Here is a 5,725-nt window from a genome sequence, read left to right on the forward strand (position 1 = left end):
CTGACACTCACTTTGTTGTGAGTGGAGCTCTTATGGAACTCACACCACTTTCCCATGTCCTTTTTCGGCTTCACGGCGTTGTCCTTTGCTTGCAGCTTTGGCGGGTTGTCTTGGGCCACCCTGCCTTGGCTTTTTCCTTTGTTCTGCGGTTTGGGCGCACCTTTCCCTTACTTCAGATTCACAGATCCAAAGTCTAGCTTCTTCTATTTAAACTTTTGCTTGACCTTGACGACATATCGGTATGTCGTGCCAAGCGAGAAGATGTTTAGGAATTTTATTTCTTCCTGGATGTACTTGTGCAAGTAGCCGTGGTATTTGAGTACCAAATGGTGCTCTAAATCCTTGATACCCAACTTCGTATGAAGGGTATGGAAAATATTGGTAAACTCCAGCACGTGCTGGTCCCGTCCCTGCCGCAATGTGGTCCACTTTATGTATTGAACCCCATAGCTTCTGACAGGGTAGTACTGCTCCTTGATGGCATCCTAGAATGAATTCCAAGTGGGTACGACTGAAAATAGTGAGCCTATAATTTCATCCTTCTGTTCGCAGTAGGTTTCCCACTAGTCCTTGACATGGGAGGCTACTTTGAGAAGAGCGAAAATAATATTTTCCCAAATGGAAAAATCATGAACAGAAAAATAAACCTCTAGCAAATTTAACCATTTATCGATGACATTTGCGTCTATCTGACCATCGAATATGGGGATTTCAAAATTAACTTGTACCTTAAACAATGTGGCGTTTCTAGAGTAGCTGTTGGAAGCTGATGCGTTGCCCCTGGGTAGCCACTCAAGGATCTAGGAAAAGTTTTCCATCATCGTGTTCCTTTGTCGCTCGAGGGCTTCTTCAAGCAAGATTTTGATAGGATCTCCTGCCCCCTCATCCTTCTTTTCATTTGCCATGGGAGGTCGTCGGGATTTGCGAGGTTGGTCTTGCAAAGGTTCGACCAGTTCAAGCCCTAACTCCTTATATCCAAACCTTGTTGGGGACATGCAAAGAAAAATAGAGAAAAAAAAAGAAGACCACTCTAATACCACTAATCCGGATTTAAACAGGAACACAACAAATTACAGATATAACCATAAACATGGAGATGCAGCGGAAATAATACTTCATTTCATTAATGTAAAATACTGAAATATGCTTACAAACAAAATGGAAATAAACCAGCTAGGGCGATGGTAGCTTATCTATGAGAAGAGATGTGGTAGCCAAATGCCTATGAACTACCTTACAATGAGTCTCAAGGGCCTTTTTATTATTGAACAATAAGAGGAAACCCTAAACAACCAAAACCCTAACCCGAGGAGATGTAACACCAAGAGTTTATGGGCCCCGTTGGGGTGAGTTGGACAGCCAACTTCCCGAGGGCACGACTTGGTCATATTATCTCCGTTTGACACGCATGATAACCTGTTGGAAAGATCTCTCTGAGGACTATGACGGAAAAGATGACTTTAGACAAAAAGTTGTTGGCGGTAGATTTCCAAAAATGTCGTTGAGGGCCTAAAAATGGCTCCGAAAGTTTAGGACCTGAAAAACTGCTAAAAATAGTAAACTGTGCTACAATTAGGAACCTGAAAAACTGAAAGAAGCAATGGTGGGGGTCCAAGTGGAATTGGCGGGTGGCCACCAATATCCACCTGGATCAACTATCCAACTTGGTTCATTTCACCTTTGGAACATGTACATATGCATCACATCCAAATGCCCTCAGATGTGAAAGAGAGGGTTTCTTAGCAGTCCATACTTCTTGTGGAGTCTTATCCTCCAATGCTAACGAAGGTGATCTATTGACCAGGTAACATGTTGTCTCAACCACCTCTACCCAGAATTCCTGTCCTATCCCAGCACCACTGAGCATATTTCTTGCCCTTTCCATCAACGTCTTGTTCATTCTTTCTGTAACTCCATTTTGCTGAGGTGTATATGGAGTAGTCTTTTACTGTGCTATACCACACTTCTTATAGAATTCTTCAAGTTCCTTACTGCAAAACTCTCCACCATTATCTGTTCTCAACACCTTTATCTTTTTCTCTATCTAGTTTTCCACCAGAGCCTTAAATTCTTTAAACCTGTCAAAGACTTCAGATTTCTTTTTAAGGAAATATATCCATGTATTCCTTGAGAAGTCATTTATAAATGATACATAGTACATAGACTTACCCAGTGATGGAACCTTCACAAGTCCAAATACATCACTGTGCACAAGCTCTAATATATGTTTCGACCTCTTACCACCAGAGGGGAAACTCACCCGATTTTGCTTCCCATATACACAATTTTCATAGAAATCAAAATCTAGAGAGCTATTACTCATAACTTCGAGCATATCTTTACCATGAAGTATTTGAAGGCCCTTCTCTCCAATATGTCCAAGCCTTTGGTGCCACAACATGGTCTTCTCTCTAGAGACCGCTAGATTTTCTGCTTCACTTTCAGGAACCACAGAACTGTTGCAACCATCAACAACAATGCTACCTTGCAACTTGTACAGAGTTCCAATTCGAACTCCCTTCATCAATACCAGTGCCCCCTGAACCATCTTGCAGGTATCCTTCTTGAACACTGTTTTTACACCTACATCATCCAACTTGCTTACAAAAATCAGATTTCTGGCCAATGGAGGAATATGTAGAACTCCCATAAGTGTTCTAACCCTTCCACCTTGCAACTTCAACTTTAATTTTCTACGACCAATGATTCTAGCCTTCCTATCATCCCCTAAGAAGACATCACCACCATCATATTTCTCATACTCGCAGAACCACTCTCTATGGGGAGTGAAGTGAAAGGATGCACTTGAGTCAATCAATCATGCCTCATGATCTACATGTGTACTTGAAGAAGCCAAGTACACATCCCCACCTTCATCTGAGGTAGTTTTTGCCTCTACAGAAGGAGCATCATCATATCCCTTTCCTTTGTCAAGAGATTTAGATTTACAGTCCCTTTTGTAGTTCCCTTCCTTTCTGCATTTCCAGCACACCACCTTTACAGGTTTTCCTGGAGATTTAGATCTCCCACTCAATGACCTATTTTTGTTTTTGTTTTGGGTCTGTCCTCATACAGCCAAGGCATCACCATTCTGACTCTCCATATTTTTTTGTCTCATCTCCTCCATCAGCAAGGATGAGACTATTTCATCAAACTGTAAGGCAATAGCATTGCTGCCTATCCCACAAATTTGGTAGAGAACACAACAAAATAATGCACTTATCTTCATATGAAATTTTGATATCAATAGATGATAACTGACTTACCACAATATTAAACGCATTCAGATGCTCTGTCACCGAGTCTCCATCTTTCATCCTTAGGTTATACAGCTTTTTCCATAGGAACAGTTTATTCACCAGAGACCTAGATTGGTACAAAGTCCCTAACTTGTCCCACAAAGCCTTAGCCATAGCTTCCCCTGATAAATTTAGCAATACTAAATCTGAGACACACAATTGTATTATGCTCTTTGCCTTACGATCCAACTTCTTCCATTCTTCCTCGAACACTCCCATTGGTTTAGTACCCAGATCTACCATGATCCATTGATATTTATCCACCAACAGATCCTCCATCTTGAGTTTCCACTACTCAAAACTCTAACCATTAAATTTCGCAATCTCCATCTTTCCACTTCTCGCCTTCTTCTTTCACCACCAGAATTTATCTCACAGATCTCCCACTGAACAGGTTCTACCACAGGCCTGAGCGAAACTCCTCAGCCACAAAGGTGTCCCCTTGAAGCCAAAATAGGTCTGATACCAAATGTAGGTTTTAACCTCGTACAAAGATTACCTGCATATGAATTCTAAAACACAGAAAATAAACAATGCAGGAGCATAACACATAAAACACATATACACAGAGATTTTCCCCTGGATCCCAAAACTGAGACTACTAGCTTGATTTTTCAATATTCTCCTTTCAATGTTACAATACATATTTATACATGCCGAAGCATCCAATACCATGGACCGAAAACCATCGTGTCCAAAACCATGGACTGAAAACCATCACATCCAAAACCATGTGCAAAAAATCATGCAAAAAACGATAGGAAGGTCCACCCAACCTAATATAGGGTCCAAAAACAAGATTTTCTGGGGCGCTGCCCCGGACCCCATAGAGTGGGGTTATCGGCACCCCTCAAACCCCATGTATTTTCATTTGATGTAAACCAGATACATCCTATTGACCAAATGGATTTTCACAGGTAATCAGGTGAGATGTTATTCTCAATAATGACTACAACTTCCATGTCTCTCTCTAAGCTTAAAACTGCCTTGTCAAATATGCAGTCACAACTTAAGATTGAGAAACTTTCATATTTAGCTAAAGATAGCATGCTAAAATCTTTAGAAGACCTCATTGTTAAAACTGGATATGATCCCAAAGATTGTAAAGCAGTTGAAGAAATACTTAAGAAAAAGAATATAGAGATAGCAGCCTTGAAGAAACAGTTGAAATTGCCTTCAACTAAGGATCCACAAACCAGGGAAATGGTAGAGAATGAACAACACAGAGAGGAGTTTTTGAAGCTCATCATAGAGAAAAACATACAAATTAAAAGCATGGAAGAACAAATAATAAATTTCTTAAGGAAAAAGAGGTAGCACAACTTGCTATAATTTTGATAACAATAGTTCCCATAACAAGTACAGAGCCAAGCACATCTTCCACTGGTATTGCCTCAACATCAACAACAATTGAAACAACAAAACTATCACAAGAATTGCAAGCACAAGAGCAACAGAATGAAAAGTTACTCCAAAAGTTCCAAACTCTGGAGTCACAGAAGGTCAAAAATGATACATTGTATGTAGAGGAAATGCAGAAGTCACACAGACAAGAACTCAGGGTTAAAAAATTAGAGAGTAAGTCTCTAATGGCAGACACTTTGGCCCAAGACAAAGAGGACATCTGGTTAGATATTAGCCACTCCATAACAGAAGTATGGCCATCCATACAAATAATTTTTGAGCAGCAAGAGTTAATTGCCAAATGCAGGACATAAATTGATAAGCAGAAGGAAGTAATGAAGACAAAGCCTAAGGAAGCAGTAGGAACGGTCAAAGTATTAAACTCCAAGACTAAGCAAGAGTTACAGGAAATCAATGTTTTAAATAGGACAACTACTATTTTGGAAATTAAGAAATTCCTACAAAAGAAGAATTTACTGACACAACTGGAGACAAAATGTGAAGCTTTGAACATTGTTGTCCGAAGATTTCATTCCATATCCAATGTGTTGAGCAAGAAAGGTTTACCAGGGTTAGTGTCATCAAATGATCAATTAGTCAAATTGGAGGATTACTGTGAAAATTTATATATTATTGTAGCAGGTAACAACCAATTTTTAGGGATAAAAAGACATATTACAGGGAAAGAGTTTTTGGAAGCCTTGAACTCTAACCTCACAATCAAACATGAAGCTGGACACCTTTTTCTCACTAAAACTAATTTTGAAATATATACCGAAGTTGATGAGATATTTAGAAGGATGGTAAATCTGGAAATACCAAGTGAAGAGAGGTGGGATCAACTATGTGAAACAATTGTTTAACCTTTTGATCATAACAAGAAGACAACACAAAAACTTTTGGAGGGCTAGTCATCAACAACTCCCTACCTTATAGGGACACATCATCCACCAATTTTCTTTTCCTATTTTTCTTCAAGCTATTGTTCTAATCATTTTTAGATATTTTGTTTAGTACCTAAA

This window comes from Pinus tabuliformis, chromosome 2_1, assembly GCF_031772625.1.
Source record: "Pinus tabuliformis cultivar Carrire ecotype Pingquan chromosome 2_1, CPIR1, whole genome shotgun sequence".
Taxonomy (NCBI): Eukaryota; Viridiplantae; Streptophyta; class Pinopsida; order Pinales; family Pinaceae; genus Pinus; species Pinus tabuliformis.